This window comes from Syngnathus leptorhynchus, unplaced genomic scaffold, assembly GCF_054491065.1.
Source record: "Syngnathus leptorhynchus isolate UIUO unplaced genomic scaffold, UIUO_Slep HiC_scaffold_60, whole genome shotgun sequence".
NCBI classification, from domain to species: domain Eukaryota; kingdom Metazoa; phylum Chordata; class Actinopteri; order Syngnathiformes; family Syngnathidae; genus Syngnathus; species Syngnathus leptorhynchus.
Window position 1 is genome coordinate 202,501 of NW_028232027.1, and position 12,330 is coordinate 214,830.

Below are 12,330 nucleotides of genomic sequence, written 5' to 3' on the forward strand. Positions count from 1 at the left end.
ACGGCCCGTCCGGGGTCGAATCTCGGCCTGTGTTTTCGGAGCCGGCCGGGCATCACGCTCCCTCCTTGGATGGACAACATTCGTAGTTGACACTTTGTGTCATTTTATCCGAGCGGGCGGGCGCCTCGAGAGGCGGACCGTCCGGGGCGACTCTCGGCCTGTGTTTTCGGAGCCGGCCGGGCCTCACGCTCCCTCCTTGGATGGACAACATTCGTAGTTGACACTTTGTGTCATTTTATCCGAGCAGACGGGCGCCGCGAGGCGGACCGTCCGGGGCGACTCTCGGCCTGTGTTTTCGGAGCCGGCCGGGCATCACGCTCCCTCCTTGGATGGACAACATTCGTAGTTGACACTTTGTGTCATTTTATCCGAGCAGACGGGCGCCGCGAGGCGACCGTCCGGGGCGACTCTCGGCCTGTGTTTAAGGAGCCGGCCGGGCATCACGCTCCTTCCTTGGATGGACAACATTCGTAGTTGACACTTTGTGTCATTTTATCCGAGCGGGCGGGCGCCGCGAGGCGGACCGTCCGGGGCGACTCTCGGCCTGTGTTTAAGGAGCCGGCCGGGCATCACGCTCCTTCCTTGGATGGACAACATTCGCAGTTGACACTTTGTGTCATTTTATCCGAGCAGACGGGCGCCGCGAGGCGGACCGTCCGGGGCGACTCTCGGCCTGTGTTTTCGGAGCCGGCCGGGCATCACGCTCCCTCCTTGGATGGACAACATTCGTAGTTGACACTTTGTGTCATTTTATCCGAGCAGACGGGCGCCGCGAGGCGACCGTCCGGGGCGACTCTCGGCCTGTGTTTAAGGAGCCGGCCGGGCATCACGCTCCTTCCTTGGATGGACAACATTCGTAGTTGACACTTTGTGTCATTTTATCCGAGCGGGCGGGCGCCGCGAGGCGGACCGTCCGGGGCGACTCTCGGCCTGTGTTTAAGGAGCCGGCCGGGCATCACGCTCCTTCCTTGGATGGACAACATTCGCAGTTGACACTTTGTGTCATTTTATCCGAGCAGACGGGCGCCGCGAGGCGGACCGTCCGGGGCGACTCTCGGCCTGTGTTTAAGGAGCCGGCCGGGCATCACGCTCCCTCCTTGGATGGACAACATTCGTAGTTGACACTTTGTGTCATTTTATCCGAGCAGACGGGCGCCGCGAGGCGGACCGTCCGGGGCGACTCTCGGCCTGTGTTTAAGGAGCCGGCCGGGCATCACGCTCCTTCCTTGGATGGACAACATTCGTAGTTGACACTTTGTGTCATTTTATCCGAGCGGGCGGGCGCCGCGAGGCGGACCGTCCGGGGCGACTCTCGGCCTGTGTTTAAGGAGCCGGCCGGGCATCACGCTCCTTCCTTGGATGGACAACATTCGCAGTTGACACTTTGTGTCATTTTGTTCGGCCTGTGTTTAAGGAGGCGGCCGTCCTCCACTCGGTCCGTGTTTAAGGAGCGACACTCGCGCTCCGGTTCGGCCTGTATTTAGGGAGGCGGCCGTCCTCCGCTTGGTCTGTGTTAAGGGCGACACTCGGTCCATGTTTGAGGAGCCTGGCCCTGACGCTCCTCTCCGGCCTGTGTTTAAGGAGGCGGCCGTCCTCCCCTTGGTCTGTGTTAAGGGCGACACTCTGTCCATGTTCGAGGAGCCTGGCCCTGACGCTCCTCTCCGGCCTGTGTTTAAGGAGGCGGCCGTCCTCCCCTTGGTCTGTGTTAAGGGCGACACTCGGTCCATGTTTGAGGAGCCTGGCCCTGACGCTCCTCTCCGGCCTGTGTTTAAGGAGGCGGCCGTCCTCCCCTTGGTCTGTGTTAAGGGCGACACTCTGTCCATGTTTGAGGAGCCTGGCCCTGACGCTCCTCTCCGGCCTGTGTTTAAGGAGGCGGCCGTCCTCCCCTTGGTCTGTGTTAAGGGCGACACTCGGTCCATGTTTGAGGAGCCTGGCCCTGACGCTCCTCTCCGGCCTGTGTTTAAGGAGGCGGCCGTCCTCCCCTTGGTCTGTGTTAAGGGCGACACTCGGTCCATGTTTAAGGAGCCTGGCCCTGACGCTCCTCTCCGGCCTGTGTTTAAGGAGGCGGCCGTCCTCCCCTTGGTCTGTGTTAAGGGCGACACTCGGTCCGTGTTTAAGGAGCGGCCCTCGCGCTCCGGTTCGGCCTGTATTTAGGGAGGCGGCCGTCCTCCGCTTGGTCTGTGTTAAGGGCGACACTCGGTCCGTGTTTAAGGAGCCGGCCCTGACGCTCCTCTTCGGCCTGTGTTTAAGGAGGCGGCCGTCCTCCACTTCCTTCCATGCACCACCACATTCGCAGTTGACACTTTGCCATTTTTTCAGAGAGGTGACACTTAGTCGTTTTTTCGAAAGTTGACACTTAGTCGTTTTTTCGAAAGTTGACACTTAGTCGTTTTTTCGAAAGTTGACACTTTGCCGTTTTTTCAGAGAGGCGACACTTAGTCGTTTTTTCGAAAGTTGACACTTAGCCGTTTTTTCGAAAGTTGACACTTAGCCGTTTTTTCGAAAGTTGACACTTAGCCGTTTTTTCGAAAGTTGACACTTAGTCACTTTTTCGCCACAGTGACACCTCCAGCGCGTGCCACGGCGCTTTTCAGGTCTTCTATCCGACCTTGTGCTGTCGAGGACGGCGTGTCCGACGCCGTGGGGAGACCAGCACCATCTCCTCCATATTCGTAAACGGGGTGCTTTGGAAAACGGGGGGAAAGTCGATGAGTACACTGACTACTGGGACCATTTCATTGTACTCTGGCGCACCTGAAGACCAAAAAAGGTACTGCACCTTAGCCCGGGTACCTCACCCCCTGGTACCTCGAGGAGAACTTAGAAAAATTTCGACAAATTTTTGGTGAGCTCCAGGGAGAGAGGCTGATTTTTCGCTTTTTGAGGCCGACCGCCGAACCGGCGCGGGGCGGACTCACAAGCCCCGCAGAGCCGTGGGCACTTAGTCGTTTTTTCAGAGAGGCGACACTTAGTCGTTTTTTCAGAGGCGACACTTAGTCGTTTTTTCGAAAGTTGACACTTAGCCGTTTTTTCGAAAGTCGACACTTAGCCGTTTTTTTGGAAAGTTGACACTTAGTCGTTTTTTCGAAAGTTGACACTTAGTCGTTTTTTCGCCACAATTGGCTCTGAGCTCCAGGGGGAGAGCCTGGTTTTGCCTTATTTCAGGCCGGCTGGGGAACCGGCGCGGGTCGGATGCACGAGCCCGGCAGAGCCGTGGGCACTTAGAAAATTTTCGCCGATTAAGCTGGGACCTCCAGGCGGAGACCGGCATTCCTCGTCCTCGGGGTTCGACCCAGGAACCGGCGCTGGGCAGACGCCGTAGCCACGCAGAGCCGTGGGCACTTAGAAAATATTCGCCAAGTTGGCTCTGAGCTCCAGGCGGAGAGGCTGGTTTTGCCTTATATCAGGCCGGCTGGGGAACCGGCGCGGGTCGGATGCACGAGCCCGCAGAGCCGTGGGCACTTTGCCATTTTCTCAGAGTCGACACTTAGTCGTTTTTTCAGAGAGGCGACACTCTGTCGTTTTTTCGAAAGTTGACACTTTGCCGTTTTTTCAGAGAGGCGACACTTAGCCGTTTTTTCAGAGATGTGACACTTAGCCGTTTTTTCAGAGATGTGACACTTAGCCGTTTTTTCAGAGATGTGACACTTTGCCGTTTTTTCGAAAGTTGACACTTAGCCGTTTTTTCGAAAGTCGACACTTAGCCGTTTTTTCAGAGATGTGACACTTTGCCGTTTTTTCGAAAGTTGACACTTAGCCGTTTTTTCGAAAGTTGACACTTAGTCGTTTTTTCACAGATGTGACACTTAGAAACTTTTTGCCAAGTTGGCTGTGAGCTCCAGGAGGAGACCGTTATTTTTCGTCATTCGAGGCCGACTGCGGAACCGGCGCTGGGCGGACGCCAAAGCTCGGCAGGGCCGTGGGCACTTAGAAACTTTTTGCCAAGTTGGCTGTGAGCTCCAGGAGGAGACCGTTATTTTTCGTCATTCGAGGCCGACTGCGGAACCGGCGCTGGGCGGACGCCAAAGCTCGGCAGGGCCGTGGGCACTTAGAAACTTTTTGCCAAGTTGGCTGTGAGCTCCAGGAGGAGACCGTCATTTTTCGTCATTCGAGGCCGACTGCGGCACCGGCGCTGAGCGGACGCCAAAGCTCGGCAGGGCCGTGGGCACTTAGAAACTTTTTGCCAAGTTGGCTGTGAGCTCCAGGAGGAGACCGTTATTTTTCGTCATTCGAGGCCGACTGCGGAACCGGCGCTGGGCGGACGCCAAAGCTCGGCAGGGCCGTGGGCACTTAGAAACTTTTTGCCAAGTTGGCTGTGAGCTCCAGGAGGAGACCGTCATTTTTCGTCATTCGAGGCCGACTGCGGAACCGGCGCTGGGCGGATGCCAAAGCTCGGCAGGGCCGTGGGCACTTAGAAACTTTTTGCCAAGTTGGCTGTGAGCTCCAGGAGGAGACCGTTATTTTTCGTCATTCGAGGCCGACTGCGGAACCGGCGCTGGGCGGACGCCAAAGCTCGGCAGGGCCGTGGGCACTTAGAAACTTTTTGCCAAGTTGGCTGTGAGCTCCAGGAGGAGACCGTTATTTTTCGTCATTCGAGGCCGACTGCGGAACCGGCGCTGGGCGGATGCCAAAGCTCGGCAGGGCCGTGGGCACTTAGAAACTTTTTGCCAAGTTGGCTGTGAGCTCCAGGAGGAGACCGTCATTTTTCGTCATTCGAGGCCGACTGCGGCACCGGCGCTGAGCGGACGCCAAAGCTCGGCAGGGCCGTGGGCACTTAGAAACTTTTTGCCAAGTTGGCTGTGAGCTCCAGGAGGAGACCGTTATTTTTCGTCATTCGAGGCCGACTGCGGAACCGGCGCTGGGCGGACGCCAAAGCTCGGCAGGGCCGTGGGCACTTAGAAACTTTTTGCCAAGTTGGCTGTGAGCTCCAGGAGGAGACCGTTATTTTTCGTCATTCGAGGCCGACTGCGGAACCGGCGCTGGGCGGACGCCAAAGCTCGGCAGGGCCGTGGGCACTTAGAAACTTTTTGCCAAGTTGGCTGTGAGCTCCAGGAGGAGACCGTCATTTTTCGTCATTCGAGGCCGACTGCGGAACCGGCGCTGAGCGGACGCCAAAGCTCGGCAGGGCCGTGGGCACTTAGAAACTTTTTGCCAAGTTGGCTGTGAGCTCCAGGAGGAGACCGTTATTTTTCGTCATTCGAGGCCGACTGCGGAACCGGCGCTGGGCGGACGCCAAAGCTCGGCAGGGCCGTGGGCACTTAGAAACTTTTTGCCAAGTTGGCTGTGAGCTCCAGGAGGAGACCGTTATTTTTCGTCATTCGAGGCCGACTGCGGAACCGGCGCTGGGCGGACGCCAAAGCTCGGCAGGGCCGTGGGCACTTAGAAACTTTTTGCCAAGTTGGCTGTGAGCTCCAGGAGGAGACCGTTATTTTTCGTCATTCGAGGCCGACTGCGGAACCGGCGCTGGGCGGACGCCAAAGCTCGGCAGGGCCGTGGGCACTTAGAAACTTTTTGCCAAGTTGGCTGTGAGCTCCAGGAGGAGACCGTCATTTTTCGTCATTCGAGGCCGACTGCGGCACCGGCGCTGAGCGGACGCCAAAGCTCGGCAGGGCCGTGGGCACTTAGAAACTTTTTGCCAAGTTGGCTGTGAGCTCCAGGAGGAGACCGTTATTTTTCGTCATTCGAGGCCGACTGCGGAACCGGCGCTGGGCGGACGCCAAAGCTCGGCAGGGCCGTGGGCACTTAGAAACTTTTTGCCAAGTTGGCTGTGAGCTCCAGGAGGAGACCGTCATTTTTCGTCATTCGAGGCCGACTGCGGCACCGGCGCTGAGCGGACGCCAAAGCTCGGCAGGGCCGTGGGCACTTAGAAACTTTTTGCCAAGTTGGCTGTGAGCTCCAGGAGGAGACCGTTATTTTTCGTCATTCGAGGCCGACTGCGGAACCGGCGCTGGGCGGACGCCAAAGCTCGGCAGGGCCGTGGGCACTTAGAAACTTTTTGCCAAGTTGGCTGTGAGCTCCAGGAGGAGACCGTCATTTTTCGTCATTCGAGGCCGACTGCGGCACCGGCGCTGAGCGGACGCCAAAGCTCGGCAGGGCCGTGGGCACTTAGAAACTTTTTGCCAAGTTGGCTGTGAGCTCCAGGAGGAGACCGTTATTTTTCGTCATTCGAGGCCGACTGCGGAACCGGCGCTGGGCGGACGCCAAAGCTCGGCAGGGCCGTGGGCACTTAGAAACTTTTTGCCAAGTTGGCTGTGAGCTCCAGGAGGAGACCGTCATTTTTCGTCATTCGAGGCCGACTGCGGCACCGGCGCTGAGCGGACGCCAAAGCTCGGCAGGGCCGTGGGCACTTTGCCACTTTTTCGCCACAATTGGCTGTGAGCTCCAGGAGGAGACCGTTATTTTTCGTCATTCTAGGCCGGTTGCAGAACCGGCGCGGCTCGGATGCACGAGCCCGCAGAGCCGTGGGCACTTAGAAAAATTTCAGAGAGGCGACACTTTGCCATTTTTTCAGAGAGGTGACACTTAGTCGTTTTTTCGAAAGTTGACACTTAGCCGTTTTTTCGAAAGTTGACACTTAGTCGTTTTTTCGAAAGTTGACACTTAGTCGTTTTTTCGCCAAAGTGCCCACCTCCAGCGCGTGCCACGGCGCTTTCCAGGTCTTCTATCCGACCTTGTGCTGTCGAGGACGGCGTGTCCGACGCCGTGGGGAGACCAGCACCATCTCCTCCATACTCGTAAACGAGGTGCTTTGGAAAACGGGGGGAAAGTCGATGAGTACACTGACTACTGGGACCATTTCATTGTACTCTGGCGCACCTGAAGACCAAAAAAGGTACTGCACCTTAGCCCGGGTACCTCACCCCCTGGTACCTCGAGGTGAGCTCCAGGGAGAGAGGCTGATTTTTTGCTTTTTGAGGCCGACCACCGAACCGGCGCGGGGCGGACTCACAAGCCCCGCAGAGCCGTGGGCACTTAGTCGTTTTTTCGAAAGTTGACACTTAGTCGTTTTTTCGCCGATTTTGCTGGGACCTCCAGGCGAGGACCGGCGTTTTTCGTCTTCCGGGTCCGACCCGGGAACCAGCGCCGAGCGGACACATTCGCTCGCTAGTGCCGTTGGCACTTAGAAAATTTTTCGTTTGTCATGAGCTCCGGGCGGAGACCGGCGTTTTTCGTCTTCCGGGTCCGACCCGGGAACCAGCGCCGAGCGGACACATTCGCTCGCAAGTGCCGTTGGCACTTAGAAAATTTTTCGTTTGTCATGAGCTCCGGGCGGAGAGCGGCGTTTTTCGTCTTCCGGGTTCGACCCGGGAACCAGCGCCGAGCGGACACATTCGCTCGCTAGTGCCGTTGGCACTTAGAAAATTTTTCGTTTGTCATGAGCTCCGGGCGGAGACCGGCGTTTTTTGTCTTCCGGGTTCGACCCGGGAACCAGCGCCGAGCGGACACATTCGCTCGCTAGTGCCGTTGGCACTTAGAAAATTTTTCGTTTGTCATGAGCTCCGGGCGGAGAGCGGCGTTTTTCGTCTTCCGGGTTCGACCCGGGAACCAGCGCCGAGCGGACACATTCGCTCGCTAGTGCCGTTGGCACTTAGAAAATTTTTCGTTTGTCATGAGCTCCGGGCGGAGAGCGGCGTTTTTCGTCTTCCGGGTTCGACCCGGGAACCAGCGCCGAGCGGACACATTCGCTCGCTAGTGCCGTTGGCACTTAGAAAATTTTTCGTTTGTCATGAGCTCCGGGCGGAGAGCGGCGTTTTTCGTCTTCCGGGTTCGACCCGGGAACCAGCGCCGAGCGGACACATTCGCTCGCTAGTGCCGTTGGCACTTAGAAAATTTTTCGTTTGTCATGAGCTCCGGGCGGAGAGCGGCGTTTTTCGTCTTCCGGGTTCGACCCGGGAACCAGCGCCGAGCGGACACATTCGCTCGCTAGTGCCGTTGGCACTTAGAAAATTTTTCGTTTGTCATGAGCTCCGGGCGGAGAGCGGCGTTTTTCGTCTTCCGGGTTCGACCCGGGAACCAGCGCCGAGCGGACACATTCGCTCGCTAGTGCCGTTGGCACTTAGAAAATTTTTCGTTTGTCATGAGCTCCGGGCGGAGAGCGGCGTTTTTCGTCTTCCGGGTTCGACCCGGGAACCAGCGCCGAGCGGACACATTCGCTCGCTAGTGCCGTTGGCACTTAGAAAATTTTTCGTTTGTCATGAGCTCCGGGCGGAGACCGGCATTTTTCGTCATTCGAGGCCGACGGGGGAACCAGCCGGAGCGGACACGTTTGCTCGGAAGAGCCGTTGGCACTTAGAAAAAATTCCGTGTCTCGTGAGCTCCAGGGGGGACAGGCTGGTTTTATTCATCCGTAGCCGACATGGGAACCAGCGCGGAGCGGATTGGTGTTGCGCTGCCATATACCTCATCTCTCTCAAGAGTCCCCCCCTTATACGTGCCGATGGTGTTTTGGAAAACGGGGGGTAACTGGATGAGTACACTGACTAGTGGGACCAAGTACACTAATAGCCCCTGGTACCTAAAATGGAAGTATAGAGGCCGACTTTCGGGCAAGATCACGCCGGGTTAGGCTTCCAGGACCTCGGCTAAGCAATTTTAACGGGTTGCCCGGTTCTTTTTTGAACCAGCCCGGTTCTTTTTTTTTATCCAGCCCGGTTCTTTTTACACTTCCAGCTGGAGCTCGGGAGCGGCTTTTTGCACAAGATCACGCCGTGTTAGGCTTCCAGGACCTCAGCTAAGCAATTTTAACGGGTCGCCCGGTTCTTTTTTGATCCAGCCCGGTTCTTTTTTTTATCCAGCCTGGTTCTTTTTACACTTCCAGCTGGAGCTCGGGAGCGGCTTTTTGCACAAGAACACGCCGTGTTAGGCTTCCAGGACCTCGGCTAAGCAATTTTAACGGGTCGCCCGGTTCTTTTTTGATCCAGCCCGGTTCTTTTTTTTATCCAGCCTGGTTCTTTTTACACTTCCAGCTGGAGCTCGGGAGCGGCTTTTTGCACAAGAACACGCCGTGTTAGGCTTCCAGGACCTCGGCTAAGCAATTTTAACGGGTCGCCCGGTTCTTTTTTGATCCAGCCCGGTTCTTTTTTTTATCCAGCCTGGTTCTTTTTACACTTCCAGCTGGAGCTCGGGAGCGGCTTTTTGCACAAGATCACGCCGTGTTAGGCTTCCAGGACCTCGGCTAAGCAATTTTAACGGGTCGCCCGGTTCTTTTTTTTTATCCAGCCCGGTTCTTTTTTTATCCAGCCCGGTTCTTTTTACACTTCCAGCTGGAGCTCGGGAGCGGCTTTTTGCACAAGATCACGCCGTGTTAGGCTTCCAGGACCTCGGCTAAGCAATTTTAACGGGTCGCCCGGTTCTTTTTTGATCCAGCCCGGTTCTTTTTTTTATCCAGCCTGGTTCTTTTTACACTTCCAGCTGGAGCTCGGGAGCGGCTTTTTGCACAAGAACACGCCGTGTTAGGCTTCCAGGACCTCGGCTAAGCAATTTTAACGGGTTGCCCGGTTCTTTTTTGAACCAGCCCGGTTCTTTTTTTTATCCAGCCTGGTTCTTTTTACACTTCCAGCTGGAGCTCGGGAGCGGCTTTTTGCACAAGAACACGCCGTGTTAGGCTTCCAGGACCTCGGCTAAGCAATTTTAACGGGTCGCCCGGTTCTTTTTTGATCCAGCCCGGTTCTTTTTTTTATCCAGCCTGGTTCTTTTTACACTTCCAGCTGGAGCTCGGGAGCGGCTTTTTGCACAAGATCACGCCGTGTTAGGCTTCCAGGACCTCGGCTAAGCAATTTTAACGGGTCGCCCGGTTCTTTTTTTTATCCAGCCCGGTTCTTTTTTTTATCCAGCCCGGTTCTTTTTACACTTCCAGCTGGAGCTCGGGAGCGGCTTTTTGCACAAGATCACGCCGTGTTAGGCTTCCAGGACCTCGGCTAAGCAATTTTAACGGGTCGCCCGGTTCTTTTTTGATCCAGCCCGGTTCTTTTTTTTATCCAGCCTGGTTCTTTTTACACTTCCAGCTGGAGCTCGGGAGCGGCTTTTTGCACAAGAACACGCCGTGTTAGGCTTCCAGGACCTCGGCTAAGCAATTTTAACGGGTTGCCCGGTTCTTTTTTGAACCAGCCCGGTTCTTTTTTTTATCCAGCCTGGTTCTTTTTACACTTCCAGCTGGAGCTCGGGAGCGGCTTTTTGCACAAGAACACGCCGTGTTAGGCTTCCAGGACCTCGGCTAAGCAATTTTAACGGGTCGCCCGGTTCTTTTTTGATCCAGCCCGGTTCTTTTTTTTATCCAGCCTGGTTCTTTTTACACTTCCAGCTGGAGCTCGGGAGCGGCTTTTTGCACAAGATCACGCCGTGTTAGGCTTCCAGGACCTCGGCTAAGCAATTTTAACGGGTCGCCCGGTTCTTTTTTTTATCCAGCCCGGTTCTTTTTTTATCCAGCCCGGTTCTTTTTACACTTCCAGCTGGAGCTCGGGAGCGGCTTTTTGCACAAGATCACGCCGTGTTAGGCTTCCAGGACCTCGGCTAAGCAATTTTAACGGGTCGCCCGGTTCTTTTTTGATCCAGCCCGGTTCTTTTTTTTATCCAGCCTGGTTCTTTTTACACTTCCAGCTGGAGCTCGGGAGCGGCTTTTTGCACAAGAACACGCCGTGTTAGGCTTCCAGGACCTCGGCTAAGCAATTTTAACGGGTCGCCCGGTTCTTTTTTTTATCCAGCCCGGTTCTTTTTTTATCCAGCCCGGTTCTTTTTACACTTCCAGCTGGAGCTCGGGAGCGGCTTTTTGCACAAGATCACGCCGTGTTAGGCTTCCAGGACCTCGGCTAAGCAATTTTAACGGGTCGCCCGGTTCTTTTTTGATCCAGCCCGGTTCTTTTTTTTATCCAGCCCGGTTCTTTTTACACTTCCAGCTGGAGCTTGGGAGCGGCTTTTTGCACAAGAACACGCCGTGTTAGGCTTCCAGGACCTCGGCTAAGCAATTTTAACGGGTCGCCCGGTTCTTTTTTGATCCAGCCCGGTTCTTTTTTTATCCAGCCCGGTTCTTTTTACACTTCCAGCTGGAGCTCGGGAGCGGCTTTTTGCACAAGATCACGCCGGGTTAGGCTTCCAGGACCTCGGCTAAGCAATTTTAACGGGCCACCCGGTTCTTTTTTTTTATCCAGCCCGGTTCTTTTTTTTATCCAGCCTGGTTCTTTTTACACTTCCAGCTGGAGCTCGGGAGCGGCTTTTTGCACAAGATCACGCCGTGTTAGGCTTCCAGGACCTCGGCTAAGCAATTTTAACGGGTCGCCCGGTTCTTTTTTGATCCAGCCCGGTTCTTTTTTTTATCCAGCCTGGTTCTTTTTACACTTCCAGCTGGAGCTCGGGAGCGGCTTTTTGCACAAGAACACGCCGTGTTAGGCTTCCAGGACCTCGGCTAAGCAATTTTAACGGGTCGCCCGGTTCTTTTTTTTTATCCAGCCCGGTTCTTTTTTTATCCAGCCCGGTTCTTTTTACACTTCCAGCTGGAGCTCGGGAGCGGCTTTTTGCACAAGATCACGCCGTGTTAGGCTTCCAGGACCTCGGCTAAGCAATTTTAACGGGTCGCCCGGTTCTTTTTTGATCCAGCCCGGTTCTTTTTTTTATCCAGCCTGGTTCTTTTTACACTTCCAGCTGGAGCTCGGGAGCGGCTTTTTGCACAAGATCACGCCGTGTTAGGCTTCCAGGACCTCGGCTAAGCAATTTTAACGGGTCGCCCGGTTCTTTTTTGATCCAGCCCGGTTCTTTTTTTTATCCAGCCTGGTTCTTTTTACACTTCCAGCTGGAGCTCGGGAGCGGCTTTTTGCACAAGAACACGCCGTGTTAGGCTTCCAGGACCTCGGCTAAGCAATTTTAACGGGTCGCCCGGTTCTTTTTTTTATCCAGCCCGGTTCTTTTTTTATCCAGCCCGGTTCTTTTTACACTTCCAGCTGGAGCTCGGGAGCGGCTTTTTGCACAAGATCACGCCGTGTTAGGCTTCCAGGACCTCGGCTAAGCAATTTTAACGGGTCGCCCGGTTCTTTTTTGATCCAGCCCGGTTCTTTTTTTTATCCAGCCCGGTTCTTTTTACACTTCCAGCTGGAGCTTGGGAGCGGCTTTTTGCACAAGAACACGCCGTGTTAGGCTTCCAGGACCTCGGCTAAGCAATTTTAACGGGTCGCCCGGTTCTTTTTTGATCCAGCCCGGTTCTTTTTTTATCCAGCCCGGTTCTTTTTACACTTCCAGCTGGAGCTCGGGAGCGGCTTTTTGCACAAGATCACGCCGGGTTAGGCTTCCAGGACCTCGGCTAAGCAATTTTAACGGGCCGCCCGGTTCTTTTTTTTTATCCAG